We start from the raw sequence: 15,517 nt of genomic DNA, 5'->3' as shown, positions 1-15,517 counted from the left end.
CCCCCATATTTGCTAATCTTTTTATGTTGGAATGAGAGACGACACAATTATTTAGTAGTAGGTATTACAAATATATTACCCATTATTCAAGATTTTTGGATGATATATTTATTTTGTGGGATGGACCAGCGGAATTTATTGAATCTTTTATTGAATTTTTGAATAGCACTAGTGATTTCTTGAAGTTTACATACAAATATAGTTCCGATGGTATTGCTTATTTGGATACATACATCAGCCATGCCAGTGAAGGGTTTCAGTCTAAAATATATAGAAAAGAAAGCTCCTTTAACAGTTATTTGGAGTATACTAGCAACCATCCCAAACATATGTTAAAAAACATATACAAAGGGCAATGTATTAGGGCAGCCCGCATGTCTTCCAATTATGAGATTATGGAAGAAGAGGTTAATAATATTAAATCAATGTTTGTAAGTAGGGGTTATCCACTACCTATGTTAAATGATGTTACTAATTATGGAATAAATGAATGGGGTAAAAAATACCCCCCTTTGTTGGGTAGAGGATCAGATATTATTGCTGTAAGAGGTGAAACACTCCAAAATAAAATATATAATAGGGCTTTTGTCCTTCAATATTCATCATAGGTAAATTGCATTAAAGACATTGTGAGAAAAAATTGGAATATTTTAGCAGTGGATCAAGAAGTTAAGGATATTTTAGGGGATAGCCCTGTGTTTGTTAACAAAATGGGGGTTAATTTAAAGAAATATTTAGAATAAGTGTCCACAGTTACAAATGTTAACAAGTTGTGTAAATATACAAGGAAGTGTGGAACTTGTAAGCAATGTTTTGCGATACTTGAAACTGAAGGGATGAGGTTGGATGATATCAATAGGACTTATGTCCATTTCAGACATGGCAATTGCAATAGCAAATATGTTATTTATTTAGCGAAGTGTATATCATGCCCTGCATATTACATTGGAAAGACCGAACGACAGTTCAGGAAAAGAATTTATGATCATCTGTGCAGTATAAGAGTAAAATATATCAATAGTGCACTGTATAGGCATATTAATTTGCGAGGGGTTGAACATACATTCAAGTTTGCTATTATCGATCAAGTTGTATTAGGTTTATGTGGAGGAAATATTAAAGCCCTCTTTGGTAAGAGGGAAAGGGTATGGCAAATATTAACTGATGCCACAAGGGAACCAGGAATTAATTAATACATTTCAATTAAACCTTTACTGCAATTGGGGTAATTTCTGTACATTTTGATGTTGGGTGATGATTTTAATGTGATTATTAATGTTTTTTTTACAATTTATTATTTGATTAATTAATGTTTTTAACAATTAATTATAATACATATGAATTACTTGTAAATATCAGTATACAAGCTTAAAATGTATAGTGTACATATTGGTTTATTAATTTTGAATATTTTTGATAAAGATATTTACTGGGTTTTATACCCTTATGAGTAAAATAGGAAGTTAGCTGTTTATCACTGTAGTGAACAAGTACCATTATAACATTTATATTTTTTTACAAACAATACTATATTTATGTTTTTAATAGTCTCTGAATTTTAAACATTTATATTTATGTACAGTATGTTTATATGTATATATGGAATTGTTTATTAAGGCACTTGCACTTTAAAATTTTGAATGAGTTTTGGCGCCAAAAAGACTATAAATTACTAAAAGTATCTTGTGTCTGTGTTCTGATGAGGCCCACTTTTTGTGGGTGAAAGCGCTTAACTGGAGATCTATGTATGTCTTGTTGCTTGTGGACATAATAAACCTTTGTTTGCCTGTTCGAGCTGGGCTTCACTTATTTAGCACCATTTAACATTACTCTGTGGGTGTTCCAGATGATTTCTGCAAGATAATTGCGTCGTTGCTGCTGGTTCTGAAGTTTTAATATGCAGTTAAAAGCAGAATACAAGTAAAACACAAGGTAAATAAAACAAACCACAGTATTCAAAATAGAAAAAGGTAATAAAGTAATACAACAAATAAAAAGCAAACTAACCTTTCCCTCACAGCAAAGTGTGGCAGAGTCTGGGTGAGCCTTTCTAGTAAAGCTCTGAAATGTTTTATTTTTACTCCTTAAATAGAAGGTTTAGTTCCTAGCTCCACCCCCCCTCAGTTCACAGATGATTAACCTTAACTGACCTGTTCCATTGACCTGTACTAATTTCTGCCTTACTCACAATAATAACCTTTCATCTTTTGGTTTAAATTCACCTCTCCTTAACCATTCATGCATTTGATCCTGGTCAACATAAGGTTGTTCCAAGAGCTTTCTATACTTGCAACTACATTTATGTATTTTCCACATTTCTTGCATTCTTATCTGATCCTTCACCTTATATTCTTTCTTTTGTTTTTGGCACATTCAGTAGCTGCCTGATTTTTATCTACTTCTAGTTTGATTTCCATTACTGCTTAACACCGATATGCTTCTGCTAAACTAAGTAGTGAAGTTATCTTAGACTTATTCTCCTCATGTTAAAAAAACTTTCATTACATTTGTGTCTTGTGAGGTCAGCAGATATGTATGCAGTCCCACAATTGCAGATCTGTATATATAATCAGTTTCGAGGAGGCCCATACCTCCTTCAGAACAGGGAATATATAATCTTGGTATGCACTGATTTTTATAAATCATTTGATGAACATGAAGTATCCTTTTTGTTTTTCTGTCTAACCTATCTAACACCTTTTGGGGCAGGCCAGTCACTCCAAAACTGTAAGTTAGGACAGGAAGAGCAGATTGGTTTATAGCTTGGACTTTGTTCCTAGATGTCAATGTTGTTTCTGCACTAATTTAAGTCTTCTAAAATATTCCTTACTGGGTTTTATTGGCATTTGTATTTTATTGTTGATCCTTCATCAGTTTCCAAATATTTATACACTCCCTCTTACTCAAATTCTTTTATCACATCCTACCCCAAACTAATGTTTTCTTGGTGCTGCAGCTTACCAGCTTTAAAGGTTGCTTTTGGACATTTATCAAGATCAAACAACATTCTTATATCATCTGAAAAAGTTTTGACCACTTGCATTTGTGCTTTTGGTTCCTCATCTGATGACCTATACAGCTTTAAATCACCTACAAAAAGAAGATAAGAAGTCTTTACACTTTGTTGTTTTCTTGGAGCAAGATCATAGCCATGGCCTAATCTGTTAAGTAGAGAACTTACTGGGTTAAGGGCAAGACAAAATAGCAGTGGTGACAAAGAGGCACCCTGGAATATCCCTCTTTGAATTTTTATCCTTAGAATAATAATTTGTCCTTCATCGTGGCTTAACTGCAAAGTGGTTTGCCACTGTTTCATGGTAGCTGTAATGTAATCGATCAGTGTAGGGTGTATCTTGTACATTTTTAAGCACTATTATATCCATGAATGTGGGATACTGTCAGATGCTTTTTGTAGTCTATCCATGTCATACTTAGATTCTTCCCCTTTTTACAGTTCTCCATTATGACTTTATTTAACAACAAATGATCCTTTGTTAGGTACTGCATCTGGGCCTGGGGTTTTCCATTTAGGAGCTTTTCTTAACTTTGTTTCAATCCCTCTGGCTGTTACTTCATCCCATTTTATGTCCTATACATTTGAACTTATTATTCTTTCTTTTACTTCTTCTATCCATTTAGCATCTTTGTTATGTTCCACAGGATCTTCATAGATATTTCTCCAAAATGTATCTATTTCTTCTTTTTTGGTGGTGTTTCAATTCTTTTTGCCTTGTTTCCCAGTTGTCTATAAAACATTTTTGGGTCATCAATAAATTTGTTATTTTGTACTTTTCCTTTATATTTATCTGCATACCTTCTAAGTTTTTCCTGCCTGTGCTGATATATTTAGTTTATTATTTGCATAATAGATTCTGATCTGTTCTGATACTGTGTGTTGCTTCAATATGTCTATCTTTCTGTCTATTTTTGTTGATCTGATCCCTCTTCTATACTCTTCTAAAAGTGGCACTTCCTGTCTTAATTACTTTATAGTTTTCTCTATTCAAAGCTGCCATGATGGCATTCGATTTCTCCCCTTCCTTTCCCTTACTACCCTGTGTTTTTGTGGTAAGACTTTATCTGTTATTAATGTAGCTGTACAGTAGTATATCCTGTTTTCTTCTGTTATATCACATGAATCTCTATGGGCAGTCCTAATTACTGTGTTCATTTGTTTTATCAAACTTCTAATGCTTTAGGTTTTATTGACTTTCTGTAATCTATTTCTTTCATTGATCTTAATATGTCTGTCTATCTCTATTAAATCAAGCAACTCTTCTCTTAGATCATTTTCTTCTAAACTGAGGGCAAATTCTTTGTTCTCCATTTCCTATGGGCATTCTATACAAAGTTCCAGCACAGCTTTCTGTACCACATTCTCTTCAGTTTCATCCTGTGTAATCTATTGCTCTTTCATATGGGAACTCACTGGCCTATCACTCCACAACATTGACTGCATCAGAGTTGCCAAAGATTCCTGTTCCTCTCCTTGCTGTGCAGCTCAAACTGAAGATTTGTACTAATTTCCTGTGGAAGGCTCCAAAGTGTCTTCATATGCCAACTGATTATATGTTTCTTGCCCCACTGGTTTCTCCTTAATTTGGGGATCCATTGCTCTGTCCTGCTATGGTGTTTCCTGAGTTAGATTTTCTACACTAAATCTTTCACTTCACAGGTAACCCATAACCTCAGTTTCTATTTCTTTAATTTCGCAATTACTAATCATCTTTTCTACTTTTCCTATTTGTTTTCTTATTTTTGTATTGTGAAATAATTTTCCATGTCTGGATGCCTTTGCCTGTATTTCTCTTCAAACATCTTTGGTGCTGCTCCTTTTGTATTGATTAGTTTTGCTTTCTCAGTTGCATAAATATTACACCATATTAAATCTTTTTCTTTCTCATGTCCATATTTCTTCTTCAGATGTCTCCTGATCTTCCTGCTTCTCTTTACTTTAGGGACTCATTCCATCATACTGTGATATAACCTGTGTTAGACTTTCTACACTAAATCCTTCACTTCGCAGGTATTCCATAACTTTAACTTTTTTTTTTAACTTCTACTTTACTAATCTTTGTTCTGTGTTCCCTCTTTGTGATCTTATTTTTTTATTGTGAAATTTTCCATATCTGGATGCCATTGCCAGTATTTCTCTTTGAATATCTTTGGGATGCCTTTTTTGTGTTGATTAATTTGAATTTCTCCTTTGTATAAATATTGCACCATATCAGATCTTTCTTTCTTTCCCATGTCCATATTTTTTATACATTTCAAAAGTCTCTAGATTTTGTTCTTTATATTTACACACTTCCTCAGATGCTTCTTTTTCCAAATGGATCAAGGTTTCTTGGTCTATATAATGTTTTTCAAAAATCTGTTGTACTAATGAACACATTTTTTTATTTGAAGCTTCTGACAGTTTTTCTTGTGGAAGTACTGTTAATTTCTCTGTTAATCTCTTTATGTATCTTCTGTCTGGAAATTCTGGGCTTCTTGCATAATAGTAGCAATACATAATTTCTTTCTTATCCTTAAATAGTCCACTCTATCATCTTTATGGCTCTTTTTTGGCCTATCTGTTTTTGTGATTTTTGTGGACTGCTACTTCTTTCTACAACAGAGGGGACTTCCTCCCCCTTGGCCTGGCCTAGCCCCATTGTAGGAATGTTTCTGTGTCTTGAGGATTCTACACTGTCATTTTTTCCCATCCTGGCACCAGTGCGATTACCAGGATTAGGCACTTTTTTATCGGGGGTCTTGTGCACCCTGCTAACTTTTTTTATTTTTAACCTACTTCTGTTTATGATATATGGTATATAAAATACATTCTATATATCAGTGTCATCTTGGTGAGATTTTGTGAAAAACAGGGCCCACCTTGTGAACATACTCATCAAGACTTGAGGATGAATTCAGTTCCAGTAATACAACTCTCCTTTTCTTGCTGATTTATCATCTCTCCATTTGGACCCTGCATAGCCTTACAAATGAGGTTGGTAAGGCTTATGGGTATATAATTACCCCAGTTCATTGACACCTCACCTTTGTGCAAGGGAATGACTACTGCTGTCCTGCATTCATCCAGCACAAAGCCTGTTTGTTGGCTGATATTGAATAGCTTCTGTAGGGGGTCTGACAAGTCCTGTTTCAGGCTGGCCGGTGAATAGCCCAAGTATGTTATCTGATCTCACAGAAGTAGTGTTCTTGGCCTTGTATAGTGGCTTGAGAACTTCTTCTTCTTCTTGGGAGATTTGGGAGGAAGTGTTAAAATATGGGTATATGATCTAGGAATATAGGAGATGCTAGGGGGGAAGTTTGAGCTAAATTTGTCCACCAGTAGATTAACCAATTCCCTTGGGTCCAAGTATGCAATATCATTTATTATTAGTTCTGCATAGTGCAGGGCATTGTTTCTAAGGTTTATCACACAGTTAAAGAAGGTGTTATGGCTATCCTTTGTCAGAGTGTCTGTTTTAGCCTCATATCTGTCTTTGGTTGATTTGATCAAGGTCCAGAGTTCCCTGTTAAGTTTAGCAAGAGCATTTTTGGCATCATGAGAGTTAAATTTATTTTTGCACTTTTATTACAAAGCCTGTTTATATTTGGGTTCCCCCATAGTGGTTTATTTTTTAAAATTTGGTGTATTTACTTTGATGGGGGAGAGCTATATCTCTGCAACTATTTATATGTGCATAGAATGTATTGGCAAAGTACTCACAGAAGCAGTGAGGGTCATCAAGTTGGAAGGGGATTTTTAAATAAGTCAGGCCATCACTCAGTTTTAATAGATTAGCTTAGGATAATCTCCAAATACTGAGGTATTAGAATATGCTTCTGGCTTCAGTCTTTTAGTGAATGTGACTGATTTGTGATCTTATTTAACCAGGAAGGAAATAAGTTGTAACTGGTGGGAATGGGGGGGCAAAGCTGTTTCATATTGAAAAGAACCAAGTCCAGGATTTTGTCAGCACTGTTTGGGGTGTGGACTAACTGGCCCAGAGAGCTTATATCGATGAAGCCCGTAAAATTCTGGGCATATATGTTTGAGGAGGTATAAGTCTCCCAGTTGATGGGGGGGTAGCTGAAGTCACCAGGAAGAATGATGTTTGGCTTAATGCATAGGAACTCCATATTATTAAGGTAGGAGTTATGGGCTACGAAGGGGACATAGAGGGAGTCCCATAGTTAGCTGTGATGTGATAAGGGATTTTGTTAATAGTAAGTTGGATGTGGAGATTCATGCCATTATCTTGTCTAATAAGTCTGGGGCTGAAAATTAAGACCCCTAACACTGAGCAGCAAAACCTTTATGTTATCTGGATTCTATTTTCTTATGTGGGAAGATGTAGAAGACTGATAATGTCTAAAAAGGCAATATGGGGGTTGACAAGGATTTAGCCAATATACAAAAGACTTAGGGACATCAATGGAAAACAATTAGGACTGCCTATCATCTCCTCCAATGCTGTTAATATATATATATATATATATATATATATATATATATATATATATATATATATGTATATCTATATATATATGTATATATATATATATATATATATATGTGTATATCTATATATATGTATATCTATATATATATATATATATATATATATATATATATATATATATATATATATATATATATATATATATATATATATAATACCCTTTGAATCACACCAGAAGCTAAGCCAATTGTTGAAGTCAGCAATCTTTTGTTCATATTGCAGCATCATTCCTGGTGATGGTAGAATGCTGCTCAAAGCTAGATTCATATCTGCCTCAGACACATATTCCCCGAGCTACATCATGTTTCACTTCATACAGTCCAGGAAGGTATTTCTCAAGTCATTTAAACTCACAGGTGCTATGACTGTGTCATATGTGCATTTGAGGTGCAAAGACCTGAGGGCATTTATGATGTGGCAAATCCTGGTGCCAGATAGGCAACTGACCATGATCCTCTTCTTGCACAGCTAGGTGAGTACACATTGATATCTCTCACTATGGCATCACATATAACTAGAATATTCGACTGTATGGAGGTTTGCCTTCTGCGCTTTTGACTTGAGGCAATGAGACTCTTAGGTGTATGTTTCTTGGTGAGTGCTGCCAGTGTTATGTGTTTGTGAGGTTGATGAGGGTGTTTGTTTCTTCGGTTACACTTAAGAGGCCTTTGTAGTTTAGGTAAATTACTTTTAAGAACCTCAGCATATATAGTTCTATGTGTAGAAGTGTGCGTGTTTACCACCAGGGATAGGTTAGGGCAAGAAAACATAAAATCCTTTATGGCTTCCTGGATGAATGCATTAAATCTGGGGTATAATGCTTTAATGCTAATGATCTCACCTCAGTAGAATGCATGTCATAAGGAACACAGTTTTTTAGAAAAGTCTCAGTCTGAATATACATCACCATTAAGTTACACTGTATCCTGTTTGTCTTTGTTATTTATTAAGCCTGGTGACATGACACAGTGTAAAAATGAAGAAATATTTGTGAGAGCAAGAGAAATATATCTGCAGAAGTTAATACATACATTTTCTTTCAACATTTTCTGTGTTTAGAGCTGTAGGAGTATAATTCTCAGTGGGAGTATGCTCTAATTGCATCATCATGTAATCCTCTTGTTGCATTTGTTAGAAAACTATCTTAGATCAATAAATTTGATTTATTCCTGTGTGTGGTTTAAACAAGAAGGCTTGCATGTTACATGTGCAACATTCCTGCATGCCTCTGGGGAGTAAACATCACAAATATTTCTCTTTTTTACTTTCCTTGAAAGAAAATAACTATACTAGCACTTGAGAAGTCCAGAAATCATTGTGATCCTAGAAATAACTTGATTTTGTCATTTGTTCTTTCCAAGCATACATGGTCTTACAGAGACTACACATACGCATTACTGAGACAAAGACTGTATATTTGGTAAATTACATGATTCCCAAATAAGAAACAGAATGGAGCTGTCATTTAAGAAAGTATAAAATAAGGAGTATATTTTTAAGGGAAACAAAACTGACTTTATCAAATGTCTGGATGTGTGCAAATTAAGAAAAAATTACTAGTACACAAATAAATGAACTGGTGAAAAGAATGTGTGAAAGTCAAATAAAAACAAATGTGAAATAAAGTCAAGATGTTTTATAAATGCAATGGATATCAAAACGAAGCCACAGAGGTCATAAAAAGCGGTTGAAATTTTATATCCTTTAACATGCAGTAGGTATGGCTGTAAGAATGAGATGACCTTGTACTGAATTTAACCAATCGTGTAGAATTTTGCTAAGATGCATAAAAACAGAAAAAATATTCAGATGAATACATGATATTGAACAGAAATATAAAGTGATGTCTTTATTAGTTCTAATAAAATGAAAACAGTTGTTACAATGATATGTGAAAATGTGTCTGAAGCAATGTGATGGAAATGTGCAAGTTAGTCTGTTTCCATGAAATGCTTTGAATTAATGTAAAAAGACACATTTACAATAGACACATTCAGAGTATATATTTTTTACAATTATACCATTAGTAGTGAGTCTGTTAGGCTCCCTAGAGAGCGAACTGTGTGTATATTGTTATCATATTCTGGCCATTGGCTGGCACATCAGACATCAATGCTAGACAAGTTTAACAACAAGAAACACAAAATTCTTTTGCAAATCATAGTACTTAAGCTAATTTTAATGTTTCAGTTGTTTGGCTTGGGCAATGCCAGGAACAGTAGAAAAGTTCACAGTGTAAAAGTAAAGTCTGCATGTGGACAGAAAGAGCCACACAATCACATTGAATATTATGCAGATCCAAATATGTTACAGTCTGTGTAATTATGCTGATCTATTTACAGGCATTGAAAGTTCACTAGAGGAATATCATAAACAAATCTTAACTTTATGTTGTGCAAGTAATATATTTTCCAAGAAACTTATCTATCAGTAGTCCTCAGACATAAAGTAGAACAGAAGCTGAAGTGAGTTGAAATCTTAGCTGTTAGTAAGAAGCAATTAGATCCAATAGAATATATGAATAATATTATTTTTGTAAAGCAAGACATAATTGGCATTTGTACTAATCCATTAGTCCTGAATAGGGTGATTTATTACCTGATCTAATACAGTTGAACATATGGTCTTAAGAATGTCAAATCCTGTGGTCTTTTCAGTAATAGATGTTAATCAGAGTTTCTTGCAGGACAACACTAGATGAAGCAATATCCAAACTATGTACACCTATTATACAGTTAGGAACACTGAGATTACTTCCAGTTCCAATTGGTATTTCAGCTTCAATAGATGAATTTCAAAGAGTTATTGCATAGGTACCTGAAGGCTTGGAAGGCAGTGTGGAGTCAGAAAGAAAAAAACAGAATGACATATGATAGAAATGGCTGCTGAACTGAATAATACAACATATTTTAAAGTTAAATATGAGTAAATGCAAAACCAGAGTGATAGGCTTGAAATACATAGGTTATATAAATCTTTTAAAACATATTCTAACATCAGGGAGACTGAAAATTTTGTAGTAAAGTTAAAGCACTATTTAAAATACCAAAACAGAACACAATCAGGCCTTACAGAGAATTATACAAATGATGTGGTGTCTTGCAATGTTTGCACCTTTTATTTCTAAGATAACCATGGCATTAAGAAATCTGTTAAAGCAGGAATTAGCTTAAGAATGGAGTGGAATAGTGAACAGGGAAAGAGTTCTGATGAAGCTAGCTACAGATGCACCAGCACTGAACTAATTCCATGAGAAGTGGACAAGTAGATTTCAGTCAGAATGATGTAAGAGCTGTGCCTCTAAAATAAAATATATCTGCCGACTGTCAGTCCAGAGTATTTACAGAAGCACAAAATAGGTATGTTCAAGCAGAAAAGAAACTGTTAGTAATAACATACTGATGTGATAAATTTCATTAATATGTCTGTGATATACAGGCACAGAAGGCAACAGTCACCAAATACATGCAAATTATATTCAGCTCTAAGGCTGCAGAGAATGTTACTTGGGTAATCAGAAAGTGGAATACAGACCAGGCAAAGAACTACACATAGCAGATGCAGTCAGACTCAAGGCATGAGGGAAATTCCACAGTTACCAATGACAGAAGAAAACAGTGCATCTTATTTAGGTCTTCTGTCACTTTCAAGAGTTTTCATCTTTCCCCTTTGCCTTCTCCTCTTGCTCTCTCTTAATGATCCCTCCTACCTAGTTATCTTTGATCTTACTTCGTCCTCTCTTCTTATATCTGCCTGCAGTACTCTGTCTTCCCCACTATCTTGCCCAGGAGCTATTTACACATCTTTAATTTATCTCAGTTCTGAATGTCACTACCTCCCTACTTCCCTAGTTTCCTCGGGCCTACCACCTAACCCACTGTTCTCTTCACTATTCCTTCTGGGCCTGCTCCAGCCTCTGGTCTACCCTTACCCACTACTGCCACATTCTACTCTCGTCAATCATTCTTCTTGTCTCCATTCCCCTCCCAGGCAAGTACCTGTCCATCCTGCTGACTGTTATTGGAAACAATCTCTTGGTCCTTACTTCACTGGTTAGTTAATCTACTACATTTCTAGCTCACAAATTATCATCTGAAGCTCCTATTCATCACAGATCTCAGATCCTTCCTCCCTATACCATTTTAAGCCAAACTCCCATCCTGCAACCTGAACATTTAAAGCAACTCTTTCTTCCCACTTTCCAAGTTGCAGTTACTCCTCCCTTCATTCTGATCTAATTTTATGTCATCTCCAGCCATTTTCTCTTGATTCTTAGCTTTTCCACAGCAACTTGATTGCCTTCCTTTTTCTAATTTGTAGCCCTTTTCTAGTGATTTAAATATTCTGCCAGTGCTTTTCTGCAGACCCATTATTCTAATCATCTTTCTGACAGTTTTAATTGTTCAGCCTTTGCTCCCTTAGCAGTTTTAGTCTTTTGATCTAACTGCCTCTGTTTACATTCACAAAAATCTGTGTAGCTGTTTGCTAGCCATTACTGCCCCTAACCTGTCCTATCTTTGTCTAAATGGTGGCTTACTTTACCTCTGATATATATATTTAACAGCCCACCCTGTTTTAATCTTGTGCCTTCCTCTGATCTGGCTTGCTTTTTCTTTCATGTTTTAGAACAGACCCACCATTTTGCATAAGTAACTACGCTGCTTAGCTGGCTACTTCCACTAAACTGTGCATTATCAATAGCCCTGTTAGCTGTCTGACATACAAACCAACTGAATGTGCACCCTGTCTGGCTCTCTGATGTAGTTGTTTGCTATTCCACGTAAGGTGGTCAGTACATATCTGTTGCTCTTTTTTCCGCACTTTACTATTCCCACACAGCATGGTTGTCTAATTGTGAATCCATGCAATCTTGAATCTTACTTTACTGGCTTCTACACCCCATAGTTTCTTTCTTCAGATTGATTCCATCATTTCTCCTGCAGGAGGGGCAGTGATCTATTTCAGTGCAAAAAAGCCACATATGTTATGTGTACATTATTGTTATTATTATTCCAAGTTCCTTGAAGTAATCAAACTGACAGACAAGAAGTGCAAGTGTGATTAGTCTGTATTCTTGATATAGAGGATACCTGTATGTGATTAAGGCCATACAAAGCAAAAATCAGAAATTCAGAAGGCTTGTGCATTAGTGGGTATGTAAACTTACACTGTGCAGTCCACATTGTCCATAGTCAAATGGACTTTTAGAAAGAACTATCCACAAAGTGAAAAACAGATGAGAGAGAGAGAGCTTTATCAAAATGAGGACTATTATCTCAAAGTTTTAGAATATAAGAATACTCCACTTCAGAGACTTGGTTACTCATCATCTCAATTACTAAAGGGTAGAAGGTGAAAACAGATTACCTACTTCAGTTGCAGTACTGATGCCTGAAAATCAAAATAAAGTAAAGGAAATGCTAGAAAGAAATCAGAAGAGACAGAAATACTGTTGTGATAGAAACTGTAGAAGACTAATAGATTTACAAGCTGGAGACACACTAAGACTATAAAAACTGTGACAAGATTTGTAGCCTGAAGGTGAAGTAGTTGGCAAAGTGGTTGAACTGTTATCCTGTGATGTTTATGGTGGAGATTTAAAGCCATAAAGGATAAATTGCAGACGTTTTGTTGTTGTTGTGTATTTCGGCTTTTCCCGGTTAGGGGTCGCCATAGCGGAACTCTGGTCCGCTAATGATTGGTAGTTGATTTTTACATGCCGAGTTACCAGCCCTGATGCACAACCTTCAACGAAGGTACATCCATTCACGCATGTCTCCATGCAGAAGACGCTCTGAGAATCGAACCAGACAACGTCTTACTGTGAGGCGACGACATTTTGTATGAGATAAATATATCAAAATTCAAGAAAGAAGAGCAACTGGGAGTGTTACAACCAGAAAGACCTGTGCGAGGAAAACTAAGTTGCAGGGAGAGGCTCCTTGACTCCTGTCTCCAAGAAACTCTATAGTGCAGTAGGAACTATCGGTATGCCAAAAGGAAGATCAGATGACCAGAAAGAGCAGTTCTGCTAAGTTCTCTAGATTTATAAGATGGCTTAAAACAGAAAGATATTAGACCAGTTTAAGAGCTGGTCATGATATTAAAGACTGAAAAGTTTTAGTTGCTAGATAGTTTATTGTTTGTTTGTGTCTTTCGGCTTTTCCCAGTTAGGGGTCGCCACAGTGGAACTCCGGTCCACTAATGATTGGTAGTTGATTTTTACATGTCGAGTTATCAGCCCTGACACACAACCTTCAACGAAGGTACGCCCATTCACGCATATCTCCACACAGAAGATGGTCTAGCTGAGAATCGAACCGGACAGCATCTTACTGTGAGACAACAACGCTACTGCAGCAACAGATAGTTTATTAATGTGAACAAATTATTTTATTTGATATAAAATTTCAAGAAAGTTAGTTCAAAATGACTTAATGCAAACTATCTCACAGGATGTAAAGCAGTGTATAACATTAAATATACTAACAAATAGATCAGAGCATTGCATTTCATGTGGTGTGCATTCCTTAAAGAGGTTCAGTCTGATTAAACACCTCTTGGTGACACAAAGCACATCCTGTGACTCTGATCTTTCCAGAGCATTGTGCCACACATCCCGGTGTTACACCTACTTCAGTAAGCATCCATGGAATTTAAAGTACTGTTCTAATATTGTTATATATTGCTGGGCACTGGGAAAACTACTCATGTCCCAACACTTTTGCGCAACGGTTCTTGGAATTCATAAATTCCAATGCCCTGGATCAACTAATCCATAGTCCCACCAGGGGCTCCAATATCCTAGACCTGGTCATTACCAACATGGGAAATCAATGCTCCATACCTATGGTCACCCCCTCGTTAGTCAGGTCTGACCATAAGCTAATCACCCTTAACATCAACATCCCACCCCCACCCCCCAGTAAAGAAACCACCATAAAAAACTTCTCCAAAGCCAACTTCATGCTACTCAGGTCAGAAGTGACAAACTTCATAACACCCATGCAGACGGGAACTGAAAGTTCAACTGCTGAATCCTACACTAAGGCACTGTACGAGCACATCCACTCATGCATGAATCGTGCCATCCCAAATAGAACCAAAATGCTCTCATCCAAAAAGGAAGCCAATCTGGTGGTCCCCTGCCATAAACAAACTTTACAACAAAAGGAAGAAACTTTTGCAGAAAAGAGGAAAATCCCAGGATGCAAAAAACTCCCTTACTGGCCTCAGTAAGAAACTGAGATGCCTCATAAAATCCTCCAAAGCTAGTTACGAAAATAAAATTGCCAAAGATTCCAAAGACAACCACAAAGCATTCTATAACTATGTCAAGAATCTAAATGGCAATGCTCAGATCTGCACTGAGCTAAAACAGAATGGCATTAAATATACTGAGCCAAAGGATATTGCCAATATCCTGGCAGATCAATTCAGTGCCAACTTCACCCCCCTCTCACCCCCTAAATGGCCCATCTCAATACCGGAAGATTGCCAAATTCCAGTAATAATGGCCACACAGGTACAAAACGCACTCTCTAAAGCCAAGAATACAGCATCCATGGGACCAGATGACATCCCAGGCTGTGTACTACATGAACTACAATATGAACTGGCACCTCACCTAAGTGTCATGTTTAATCATAGCCTCACCTCAGGTTTCATGCCCACTGAGTGGCAGAGCTACAGTTATCCCAATCCACAAGGGGGATCCACCTTGGATCCCGGAAACTACCGTCCCATCAGTCTGACAAGCCTTATCTGCAAGGCCATGGAGTGTATTATCATGGAACTTATAAACAAAGACATTGGCAACCTTCAAACACTGGACCCCACCCAGTTTGGTTTTGTGAAGGGCCGATCTTGTCTCCTGAACCTGATTGACTTCTTTGAATCAGTCTCCAGAGCCATGGACAAGGGTAAGGTGGTCCACACAGCCTATCTAGACCTTGCCAAGGCCTTTGACACCATCCCCCACTCTGGAATCATAGATAAACTTA

Source organism: Protopterus annectens, chromosome 5.part1 (genome assembly GCF_019279795.1).
Source record: "Protopterus annectens isolate FY-2018-M chromosome 5.part1, PAN1.0, whole genome shotgun sequence".
Lineage (NCBI taxonomy): Eukaryota > Metazoa > Chordata > Ceratodontiformes > Protopteridae > Protopterus > Protopterus annectens.
This window is presented reverse-complemented; position numbering follows the sequence as displayed.